Raw genomic sequence first — 12,966 nt, 5'->3', positions numbered from 1 at the left:
GTTCAGATGAGATTCATGAGTTTTAAGTACCGCTTAAATCTAGGGCATCTTATTGAGTAAACAGGTGGAGCTTATCCACTTTGAATGTATGTGAAGAGCTTTCTTTATTGTAGATGTGAGAATTAGTTTTCTGATTGATTATTTCCTTTTCATTCCGAGCAGACTGTGGGTCAATCGCAACCAATGCAGATTTTCTGCATGAAATGTGACACTGTATATACAGAGAACCATTTCAAATTGAGCCCTTACTGTTTTGAACTCCGTACTGACATGAAAGAAAAACAACAAAGCATATTCTTTTTATAACTCGTAGAAATGGGATTTATTAATTGAGACATGGCTGAATAGGCAAGGAAACTATTTAAGTCTGACAGGAATCACTGGCAGCCATTTCTAGTCTGACAATTTGTATGATACAAGCATTAGTTACGAACCAGCTATTAAAGTACGTTAAATCAGTTACCAAGCTACATCTTGTGTTCTGGAAAACAACTCCGTGCTTAAAATTTTACGTACACAGAAAGGGAGAATGCATTCGTGAAATGTATCCAGTTTTATTCTAATAATAAGTGGTTAGCAATTAAGAAAGCTTTCCCTCCTCTAAAATAGCTGCCAACACAAAAAGTATCTCATATAAACAGCTTTCAGAGGAAACATACTAGCTCATTGCATTTTCGGAGGTTTAAATGAAGTGGTAAGAGTGGATATGTAAATTATTTTACCTATTTGAGGCAAGTCTGGAAAGTAGTTCGGACCTAAGGATGCAGCTATACACTTGATACGCGTTAGTTTATACTTCTGATTTTCAGTCAGCAAAGTCCACGATCCCACGGTCTGTGTGAGTATGTGAAAAGTGTAAGTTGACCTCCGCTTGTGTTAGAGCTGTCACTCTTTCTGAAATGTGACACTTTACTTATGACACCTGAACCTGTGAATTTTACGGTGCAAACTCACACACTAGCCTACAAAGGACTGCATTTAATGTTCTTTTCTCTGACTAAGACAATATTGCAAAAATATTAACCGCTTTTTTTTAATGCTGCATGAATATATACGTATTAGCTACATCCAGCATTCAATAGTTGTACTGCTTGTTTATGCCACCCGGAATACTAAATGGATGCTATTTTTGAAAGGAATGTAATATCCAACTTGTGATGTGAAGCTTATGCATTAAAAGATAGTTGTTGATTTTAGGTTGGGTTTTCTTTTCAGTTACACAAATTTTAAAGAATCGGTGGAGAATCCAGACCTTTCAGATAGAAAAAGATGCCAACGCAAATTCCTGTGGTAATCACATTTATGTAGTGAAATTCAGATCATCGCTTCTGCTGTATTTTAGTTAGAAATGACCTGTGCTCTGAGAATTTGTGTATGTGCCTTAAGCACAGTCTATACTGCGTTTGGTTTGAAGACAATGTTAAATACAAGGGATGAGATGAGCAATTATTGAAGCCACAGACAAAAGGGTAGGACTTGCTTAAAGACAAAAAGTAGTCTTGTGGTTCAAAGCAATCCAATGTGTGGTAGAAAATGAATATACCGCAATATAAAAAGCGAAAAGCGAGACCTTGTTTAGAGGCCAGACATATGGACAGCTAAATGGAGAGTCACAGCACTGAGAAGGGTCTTGCAAAAGGATCAAGAAGGAAGCAGAGAGAAGCAATGTGGTTCTGAATATAGAGGAAAGATGGGTCATGTGGAGAGCAAATGTCATGGGAAGAGAGCATCAACAAGTATCTCAACCAAAGAACAGTTCTCCAGTATCATTCAAAGAGTCCTTGCCAAGACATCAGCTTGGGATGCTTTTGCAGTAACAGCATCTCTATATACATAATAGAAACAAACAAACAAACAAAAGGATGTTAAAATCTATTTTTTTATTATCAAGTGGATAGATAGAATATTATCCAATAGAGTCTGAAAAATATTCTAATTAACAGCTACTTACAATTTGATTTTGTTACATTTCATAACCGTGCATGAGGAAACACAATATCAGAATTAGAGTTAGCAGTGTGATCACAGTGATAGTCTTCGGTTACCAGAGGAAGATATATAATTATTTACATGGTACCACATCTTTGAAATGAGCTTTGAAATTACCTTCCTCATCTCTCTTCCTTAAGATTGAATTAAATTATTTTTGTCATGTATTTAATAGGATTTGTTTCCCAGACAGACCTTTATCATCAGAGCCCATATTTGAAGGTGACTATGACAGTTTTCAATGATGAAGAATAGAAAACCACAAGGATCAATGACAAAAACATTTTGTTTTTCAAAAGAAAGAAATGTGTAAAAACATACGGACAATAATTTTTTAGAAAAAGAAAAGTGAGATATTTGAATACACGCGAACGGTATAAAGCTTGAGCATCTGCTTTATATTTTTCACTTTATAGTGTCTTGAGACTTTCAAAACTATTACTACCCTCAAGGGCATAAATTCCTCCCCCCTCCCTCCCCAGCTCCCATGTATTTATTTATTGAAAATAAATGAATTAGAAGTAATGACAGCTATTTGGATATTTGTGTTCAAATAATTAATTCTGCATTAGAATGAAAATTAAAACAGTTACAAAGGCTATAATAAGAGGTTGATAATTTCTCTTGGTGTTCTGAGTGACTACACCATATGAGAAATAGTCTAAAAATGAGAAAAGCATGACATGATGAAAGCCAGCTAGCTATTACTGAAGGCTAGAAATGGTATATTAAGTAGTCAAACCCAGAGATGATTTTAATACCATATTTGAAGAACAATTTAAGCAGAATGCAATAGTGATAGAGATGTTCCTTTGTTGCTGCAAGGCTATTTGAAGAAAATATCTTTCGGTGTTTAAAAGCGAGGCTATTCAAAATAATGTCACTTTCAAAAAAAAAACCTGAACTACCTTATGTTCCCACAGTGGACTAAGCTAGAGATAAGGCAGGTCTTTCTATGCTTAGTAGGAGATAGCAAAGATAGAAAAAAATAACTTTGAGTAGAAAAGTATGGTGGAAATACAGGACAGAAAAAATCAGTTCTGGAAAAAATGTTTTACCTCAAGATAGAGTCTTACTTCTTTTAGAGGACTTGACCTCAAACTTTTGCTGATGTTAGGTAAAAATTAAATATCTCATTTAAGACCCTGTTTCCCCACAACATAGGAGAACAAATGAAGCTCTGGAAAACATAGCGCCAATATGAAGTAAAAAGTGCTTTCAGACAGAAGACCTACCACCTTAGTCCTTCCTCCAGGAATGTGCTACAGGTTGTTACAACTTCTGTCATATTACCAAATCAAACTTAATATAAACAATGTTCAAATTGCCTTCATTTTCCACCGTGTACCACTTATTTTTTGTTAGGACAGTTAATTTTCTCCATGGTTTCTTGTGTGGTGCCATGTTTTGAATTTGGATTTGGCATCTGTCTTACCAGGTAAGCACTGCTTTGCTCAAAATGGCTGAACTTCTGCCTGCTGATGGGAAGCACAGAACGGATTTCTTATTTTGATTTCCTTCTGTGCGCAGGTTTTGCTTTACCTGTGAAACTCCACCCATACATTTCCCTGTTGTTCACTGCGTGGGGGCAAGAGTGAGTGGCTGCGCCCTTTATTTGAGTGATTGATTTTATCACATCACATATAGAGAGGATATATGCTGGCCTCCTCAACTGTGACATGCAAAGCAAAGGCAGGAGAGCTGTACAAGGAATGCTTCATTCAGACTCACCTCTGCGTCTGCTTGATATCATTATGCAGCTTGCATCATCTGTGTATATATCCCGGAGCGACACTGTTTTAAAATTTGGCTGAATGTTCAGCATTTCAGGCCTTTTCACAAAGAATAGCTGAGTTTCCCCTTCTGAACATATATGGTAATGTATATTTAGAAGATTTTTAACTTGCTTGTTTCATTAGTGGCAGCATAGCAGTCCTGAAATGGGGAGCATTTAAGTTAACCGTGATCTTTTTTCACATTATAGTTTAAGGTTCATCTTTGTACCAGTTTTCAAGCATCTGTTTGTTGTCTCTTACTAATGCACTACTGTGTGACATTTTTCTCCTGAATTTATCCTTGCACTCATAGCTCCCTTTACAAGAGCATTAGGTACTTGCAGATGAACTTACACATCTGAGATGCTATTCAGGAGTTGCTCCTATCTCCAGTGACTAAGCAAATAGCTTAATACAATATGCCTAACTTTTATATAGTTACCAGGATAACAGCTCTTAAACACTTTTTCTCAAACACTGAAACTTTCCAAAGTTTCTTTTTCCTTTTTCAATCTTGTGTGCATTTTTTTTCCTGCCTCTCATAAAGATTCATTTCTCTGCAAGCTCTTATTGCTTCACTGTTCTTGATAATTTATTATCTTGAAAAGAGTTGAAGGGTTTTATTTCCTGCTTCTTTCCTGCTGCATATTTGGCAAATGCTACCTTTTGCTTTTGCAGCACTACATTTAACATCTGTCTAAAGAAATATAACCAAGTACTACATGACAAAGAGCACTAAGATTCGTGAGAATGCTTTTTCTTCTAATAGTATGACAGTGGAGTTGGATAGATACCACTTTTAATGACAATTTTTTTTTCAGAGAAGTTTTTATTACCTCTTTTTTCTAGAATTTTCATCTGAATTTTATATGTGGATAATAAGAGAACCCGCCTCTTTCAATAATGGAATTTTGCTCTAAGATTGAAACATTAGTATTTGTGGAGATATGAATTAGAGACACATTCGAACCATACCAATATTAGCATCTAGATGTTGATTTACTGAAATACTCATATAAATCTTTTATTAATTATAACACCAGAAAATTTTAAGCAAGCAAGTCATTGCAAAAACATTTATTTTCATTATTGGGTTTTCAAGAAATCTTCTTCTGATTCTATTTTTAGAATTTTAACAAGTATATATTTCACAAATGATACTAAAAATTCAAAATATATATACAATAAAACTTAAAATCAGTCAAAACAAGAAAAAAGGCTTGACATCTCATTTCCAAGGCTCTGTAAGCAATTTCCTTTCAGTGCATGATAACTGCCTGATCCATGTTTCCTTTTTTTACTACATTAGAGGAGTTATGAAAATCACAGGCTAGAAATACAGCAGCACATATTGTTTATCTTATCTATGGTCTATAACATTACCTATTTTGTAAGGTTGTTCAACTGTGGTATGTAAGAATGAAAATATAATATTATTTCAATTATAAAGTAATTATTTTCTGCAGAATTTCACACTATATGTTTTCACTTGGAATAAATTTTGGAAGATTTTGACAATAATTATTCAGAAATTGCTATGTAAAGAAAGGTAACTTTTAATACTGGTACGTGATTCTAATTATTTCTATGATTAACTGAATCGTTGTGTTATGAGAAAGGTATCTGGCATTTGATAGGATTTGATCAGGAATACCTCACTCATTACAGAGAAGGGGAAAGGGTTAGACAGAAATAGAATGGTACCTGAGGTGTCTGGCATTAATTCCGCTGAGACAGATTGATCTGTAAGGAGGGGAAGCAGAGAGACACTCACAGGTCACACAGACACTGACTGCGAATAGAAAACCGTGATGAAACACATGAGATCATGGGCTAAACAGGGAAAGCTCTGATATGAGATGCATTGACTTTAGATAAGGCAAAGAAAAGAGAAAACGACTTAGTGAGAAACAGGAAACAGTGTTGAAATCAGAGAAAGATATAATCTATCTGCTGGAGAGCTTGTAATTCAAAACATCAGTCTTATGAAGAGCTCTTGCGGGATTTTTCTACTATAAAGGCTAGGTCTATGATCTCCTACAATTGTTAAAGAACATAAGATATATAGTTAGAGATCAACTTTCTAACAGTCATACACTAAGCCTCTAATAGAGCCAATTCAAGAAGCAACCTACAGTAACTTCAGAAACATTTGGGCCAGCATAGTTCCTTGGGGAACCATACAGATTTCTGGATGCCCAAAAGAAGAATTGCCACTGACACTAGCTGGAAGTGCTTCAACTGAGTTATTCTGAAACAGCCCATTTGTAATCAGCCACAGTAATGCAGACCAATATCAACGTGATAAAATGCCACTAGAACCAAGACTGGCTGACTCCATCAACTCTGCTAACTAGGTAAGTTTCCTCGTGCCTGAGAAACAGCAGCTTCTTGAAGGGAGAAAAAATCAGTTTAACCAATGACCTTTTCTCATCTATTACAACAATTTTCTTATTAGTATTTGCTAAAAAGAAGAAAACCACTACCACCCAAGACCATCGTATCTCTGGTCAGAAAAAAATCAGTTTGTGATCCTACTCCATAGCTGAAATCAATCTAATTTCTGGAAAGACCTGATCTCATGTAGATCTATAAGCCTTGAATCATATTAAAGTTTAGGCATCTCCAGCAATAGTCTGTGATTTTAACCTCACACACTTTTTTTTTTTCTTCTTGTAAATCCAGAGAAATAGGTCATTGTAGCTTAGTCTGTAACAATCTTTTCAGCAATAGACGAGGATATGAACAAGCAGGTGCATGTGCAAGTACCTAAAGCCCTTTTAGAGCAAGTTATGAAAGCAAGGATTAATTCAGGAGAAATGAGTCACAGCAGGTGCCTGCATGCGCATGCAGCTGTGCGAACCTGTATTCACAAGTGTGTGTGCATGGGTGTATAATTGCAATTTATTGGAATCAGCTACAAAAAAAGCATTTAAAACATTGTGGGTCAAAAAAACCATACACACACTTATTTTTCTATTTCTCGGATTGTTAATTCTGTCTTCTATTGAAGAGTCCTTCTAGAAGATCCAGAACTGATTTCTTTTTAACCAACAGATAGACGTGACAGACAATGGAACTCTGTAATAGTTTCTATATTAGCTATTGATGTCATTTGGAACATGATTGGTTTCTGTCACAAAGCCACTGATCTGCCATGATACCACTAGTTCTTACAATGGCAGACAATTACTGGATGCTTTTTACTTGGCAGATGTTTAGAACTGAAGCAGAGGTGGTACACGCTGGATGGAGATTATTTTTTGAATTTCTATGGGACAGCACCCAGAAGCCTTCAAATAAAACATCAGCGTGATTTGGAGCAAATCAGAAAGCTTACAAAGAATTAGGATATTAGGTATTAATATTATTAATCGTAACTTAAACATAAAAAGTACAAAAAAAAAATTACCTCTATCTTTCTGCTTATGATCAGACTAAGTTGCTAGGGCAACCAAGGTGCCTGCCTGCCATTTGCAGCCAGCACAATTTGAACTCCTACCAGCTAACTTCAAATCCAATGAAGTATTCGGGAAGGCTGATGTAGTTTTTGCCCATCCTCAAGAATGAAAAGCTTGTGATGTGTATGCTACTGAAATAATTAAAATGTTGATTCAGTGGTTTTGAATAGAAATTATGAGTGGGTTGAAGATCTTTATGTACCCACATTAATGAGTAGGTTGCTCAGATTATACTATTTTCTGAGCAGATGCTTAAGAAAGTCAATAGGAGGGCAGCCTTTTAAGATTTCTTTTGGCTGTGAGACCAATTCCTAATTATGTCCCTGACTTGAGGCATTTTGGCTTATGTTCATTAAAGTTCTGAAGTGCTGAGTAAAGTCAAAACCTAAAGCTTTCATAATCTGCACAAGACAGAATGGGAAATAAACATGGAAATGCACCAAAATTAGCAGACGGCAGAAATCTGTGCCATGATTCCCCCTCCCCCGGGTTAACTTGGAGCTGCTTTTCTCTTATCTCCTTCCTGAGATTTTACTAAGAGGGACACATTCAGCTCCTTCATTCTAGTTGTTGCAAGTGCTTGAAACATATTGCTTTAAAGTAGAAAAAGTAGAAAACTTCATAAGCAGATCTTGCAATGAAATTTTATAGAATACGAAGCAGCAGAACAAATAAAAAAACAAATCCATCTGTAAACTAAGTACAAATGCCCATTTCTTGAGGTCTGCTAAGCAAGTCAAAGAGCATGTATCAAGTTGACAAGTCATTGATAGAGCTATCAGATGTAATTTAGACTCATCGGAAAATGTATACTGTGCAATATTGCATCATGTTCCTAAAATACTGTCTTTTACTTTTCCACTGAGTAAAGAATTTTCATTTTGTACGTAGTCATAACCTCCTAGGATGATCCCTTAGAGTCAATATCTATCTTTACGGTAAAGCAAAGTAAAAGCACACTTCATCTTTCGGAAGGTCTGAAATTGAGAACAGAAGCTCTCAAAACCTGAGAATTATTAGCATACTGAGTGCTGTTGCTGATTTTATTACTCCTACAGCTTAAAAATCATAACATGTATTTTCAGTTAATACTGCAGTGGAGAAGCTGAAGATAGTTTCAAATGTGCCATGGCAAAGCTTCTGTGTGCTTGTCTGTTGATCTAACAGGAGAGAAGAAATTGCATGCTGATTATTTTAATCAGCACTTGCTCAGCTACTTTCAAATTATCTGTTTTCTTCTACAGGAAAACCGACTAGTTTATTATGGTGTTTTTAAAATGCATATTTACAGCTGGAAGGACATGATCTGGAGGCATGTTATGAAATATTATCAGTACACAACCTATCAAATTCTTCGGACATTCATCTTGTTTCAACTCATGACCCCTTGCTGCTGGTTTTCAATTAATCATCTAAAGAGTTTCTTATGACATTAGGAAGAAGACTGTGGGAAAAAGGTTGCAGACTGTTCTCTAACTGCTGGATTTTGTGTTTATCAGTGTATTCCTGCAGTTTTTTCATTCCCCTCCGTGTGTCTGATTTGGTCAATGATTCTTGTTCTGTTCATCTTTAGATTATTAACTTTTTAGGATAGTCAGCATCCTTCTTCCTCTTTTGTAGGGTATAATCTGTGAGCTATTGCTGAGACCACTGAAAAGTACCATAGAAGAATTACTGTCTGATGAGTTATCCATACGGCATTACATAATGTATTGAATAATATATAATGTATTAAATGCAATCTCCTGTAGAAAAATGAAAGCAAAATTCATGCTTTCTTTAGAGGAGAATATAGAATTTTATTTCAAGATTTCATATGCCCTTTACGGGCTGGAAAAAGAAAGAAAGAAGTATTTATCTAATATTTTAATTAGATATTTTTATGCATACACAATCTTGGTCATTATAGCACAATACCATAACTCAGTAGGTTAGCAAAATATTTTTTTTCTTACTTTTTAGTAGCTGCTTTTTTTTGTTTGTTTGTTTGTTTTTAATGTTCTGGTATGTGTCTGTGAAGTGTCAAAATCTAGCTTGCTACACACATCCTGATGGTGGCTACTGCAGCTTCAGACACATCAAATGTGGAGAGAAAAAGAAGGGGAAAACTGTTTGAAAATGTCAGCCCAGTCACAGGCGTAGAACTACAGGAAGACTTTGTAAGGATGCAAGCTTTTTAGACCTTCGCCCTGAATTATGAAAGCTATGACAGTACCTTATGAAAAACTGCTTTTAGTTTGGGTTATCCATACGTACACATTGTAGTGTTGGAAGGACATTTCTTTTTCAGGGTTGACATTAGTAGGTTCAAACAGATTCCATCTCAAGGAGCATTACTGAGGACACATCTAACAGATGATTCTTTAGTAATGCATTGTAGAGTCCTGGAACAAAGAAAAAGTACAGTGCTGTGAGTGCTAATTACTACTAAAAAAATGAATTTTTTATACATGTAAGTAATTGCATAGAGTAAGATCACTCTCAGGTGCTTAGATCAGCTCTTTGTGATTGTGACAGAGAGCCACTAAAAGCCACTAAAAGGTAGGTAGGTGAGAAGGACAGTGAGGTGGCTTTCGTTTGTTTTAGCTAGATCTATTCCAACATCATGGTACATCTTTCTGGGGACTTCATGCTGAGAGTGGCTGGAAGACTGAACCACTGAACGCCATAGCCATTTTGTCCCACTTATCCCTTACTTCTGCAGGTCAAGCAAATGTTGCTATAATTAGCATAATCTGTTATGGTTTTCCATGGATCTTCTAATGATGATGAGCAGATCTATGTGCTGTTTATAAAGTTAAAGTAGAGAACACACTAGCCTTAAAAATACTAGGTTTTCCTTGTAGTGTACTTCTCTGTTTTCCACTATGATCCCAAGACTTCGCCTATATGACAAATTATAGATAGGGTATTTAAACTTTTGTTAGTTAGTTTGTTTGTTTTTCTTGACCTTTTCCTGCTTCAACTTCAGTGTCTTATCAAAACACTACACTTTCCTACTAACTATTATGCACAATAACAAGGAAGTTTGCTTGATAAATGTGTACGTGATCCCCTAAACATGTCATAAGAGCGCTCAGCTTTGAAAACATACATTACTGCTAAGCAGTAAAGTCTTCTGACCATTTTTTGCCTCAGATGACAAACAACACCTTGAATAAAATTACAGCCAAACTCCAGCTGTCAGACAGAAGCAAAATGTGAGGGAGAAGGTCACAGCTCTAGGGAAAATCTTTTATGCGGTGATCAGACAGATTCAATAAGGGAATAATTAATTGTGACAGATAATGTAGCCTTTGTAGGTACATCACCAGTGAATGATCCCCGTGCTGAAGTCTACACCTGCTAGAATTATAAAATCCAAGTGGGAACTCTGCATAATATTTTCTAAATGAAATAGTTATGGAAGGGGGACATGCAAAAATTTGTCCTTTTTAACATCTAAGAGGCAAACTATGAGCTTTCATAATGATATTACTGCAATTGGAATTCTGGGATGAAATGTGTGAACATAACTTTGATAATATTATGAAAGCATGCAGAAAATTGTGCAATTTGAACACAGTAAAATGTAACATTGTAAGTAAACCTGGCAGTAATAAAGCAATGGAATTTTCTTCACAGACATTAACAATTAACATATTGAGAGAACAGCTCAGTCCAAATAGTTTATCTGCTTTCAAACACATTTTCTTTCTACCACAGAAAAATATTTTCTTCAATATTCTTGACTTCATTTAATTTCATTGGCATTTTTTCAAACATTGTGAAATACTGCCTTCAGGTGATACAAGAAGGCCTTATTCTGAGACTTTTTCAGGCTACTATTTAGTTTTTCCAAAACATTGTGAATCAACTTACCTCTTGCTTGAATCAATTAGTTCTTGCTTTCCTGAGAACTGGAATAAGAATTCCTTCAATGTGGAATATGATTTCTAATCAAAGAAACCTGTGAAACACGGAAAAAAAAAATCATAACTATTATGAGCTGAGGCATTTAATGAAAACCTGCTTAGCTAATCAGAACAATCCATAAAATTTATCTTTTTAAACAGAATGCAGAAGGACACAAAATGAAATTTCTAACTACGCTCAATGAAAAGTGCTTAGAAGAGTCCGCTTTCCTTCTGTTTCTGCCTTCTATCCTTGGTTAATAAAGATTCTAACCATTTAAAATATGGTATGGAAATGACAAATATAATTGTACAAGACTCTGAGTTGTAGGAGACCCACAGGGATCGGAGAGTTCAACTCCTGAGTCTACCAGGAACACCTGAAATTCAAACCCTCTGTCTAAAATGTTGTCTGACTGCTTCCTGATTTCCAGCAGCTTGGGTTCTCTGACCACTGCCCTAGGGAGCCTGTTCCATGCCCACCACCCTCTGGTGAACAGCACTTTCATTACAAGAATGACACGTTTAGCAAGATGTTCAAAAGCAAGAGAAGGCTTCCTTTATAAAGCTCTGAGTTGCTCCTATCAGTGTATATTAACTGTGCTTGAAAAGCACTTAGAAAATTAAGATCCTAATATTAAGCATGGATATGCCTGATTTCTGATTTTAAAGAGCTTCAGAAAGGTATCCTGCCTGCCATTCTAATCGGCTAAACTTAGGAACTGACATTTCTGTTTGATGAGGAGCTATAGAATTATAGAATCATCAAGTCCAACCACGACCTAACCAAACTACCCTAACTCTAACAGCCCTCCACTAAATCATGTCCCTGAGCACCACATCCAAACAGTATATACATCTCCCTCTATATATGTTTGTATGTCATGTATACATGCAAAACAAACATTAAGGATGGGCACTTAAAAGGATTTCTGTTTCAGGAATTTGCAGCATGTTCCATTTCTTGCTGAAGGTTCTTATTCACCTTATTACAAGCCAAGAAAATACTCCATATTCAACCTATAAAAACTTGCATAAAACCTTATAAAACCTTTTAAAAACTATGTTATTGTTTTCTTTTTTTTTTTCTTTTTCTTTTTCTTCTTCCTAAACATGGTCTTTCTATTCTTTTACTTGAAAGACTTACAAAGGAGGTAGAATTAAGTAATTCAGTCGGAAGATGCCTACAAAGACTGCCTTATCCAACTATCTGACCACCTCAGTCATAATTAAAAGGCAAAGCACGTTTTGGAGGGCATTGTCCAAATGGCTTTTGAACACTGACAGCATAGGCATCAATCACCTCTCTCGGAAGCCTGTTGCTGTGTTTGATCACCCTCATGGTAGAAAATGGTTTCTTAATATCTGTTCTGAATCTCCCCTTGTGCAGCTTTGTGCAGTCCCCACCTGTTCTGTCATCGATTCCCTGGGAGAAGTGACTTCTCCACTTCCCCTCCTCAGGGAGTTGCAGAGAGCAGCAAAGTCATCTCTTAGCCTCCTTTTTTTTCAAACTAGACAGCTCAAGTGTCCTCACCCTTTCCTCACAGGACATGCCTTCTGCCCCTTTTACTAGCTGGGCTGTCTTGTCTTCCCAGAGCTTGTATGTCTAAATTGCACTTCTGTGAATGGCAAGATCTAGGACTATTTTTTTGAAAAAATAAATCCCTTTATAGCTGACAGAAATAGACAGAACTGAAAACAAATAGAACAAAGTGCCCCTGCAATCCTTCCAAAATGTTAAGGGAATTAGTTATTCGGAAATAGTCACCTGCTTATAATCTGTCCATGATCAGATCTCTCTCTCTCTATATGTGTTATTTGAATTATCCAAACACTAGGAAAACCTGT

The 12,966-nt window shown here is 36.0% G+C and overlaps 1 long non-coding RNA gene across 3 annotated transcripts in view; it reads right to left on the bottom strand.

Moving 5' to 3' along the window:
* Nucleotides 1–1,908: 1,908 nt before the first annotated feature.
* LOC128084393 (uncharacterized) overlaps nucleotides 1,909–12,966 on the bottom strand; it is a 51,978-nt gene continuing 40,920 nt past the window's right edge. For 2 of the 3 annotated variants that reach the window (XR_008208506.1, XR_008208507.1), the window contains 2 exons: nucleotides 11,087–11,174; nucleotides 9,223–9,609 (listed from right to left, as the gene is read on the bottom strand). This is a non-coding gene — a long non-coding RNA (uncharacterized LOC128084393). Of the gene's footprint in view, nucleotides 5,557–9,222; nucleotides 9,610–11,086; nucleotides 11,175–12,966 lie in introns of those variants that run through there. The other variant, XR_008208508.1, reaches the window with a different exon arrangement.

This window comes from Tympanuchus pallidicinctus, unplaced genomic scaffold (genome assembly GCF_026119805.1).
Source record: "Tympanuchus pallidicinctus isolate F22 unplaced genomic scaffold, pur_lepc_1.0 scaffold26, whole genome shotgun sequence".
Taxonomy (NCBI): Eukaryota; Metazoa; Chordata; class Aves; order Galliformes; family Phasianidae; genus Tympanuchus; species Tympanuchus pallidicinctus.
The sequence above is the reverse complement of the archived record's forward strand: the minus strand, read 5'-3'. Positions and strand labels throughout refer to the sequence as shown.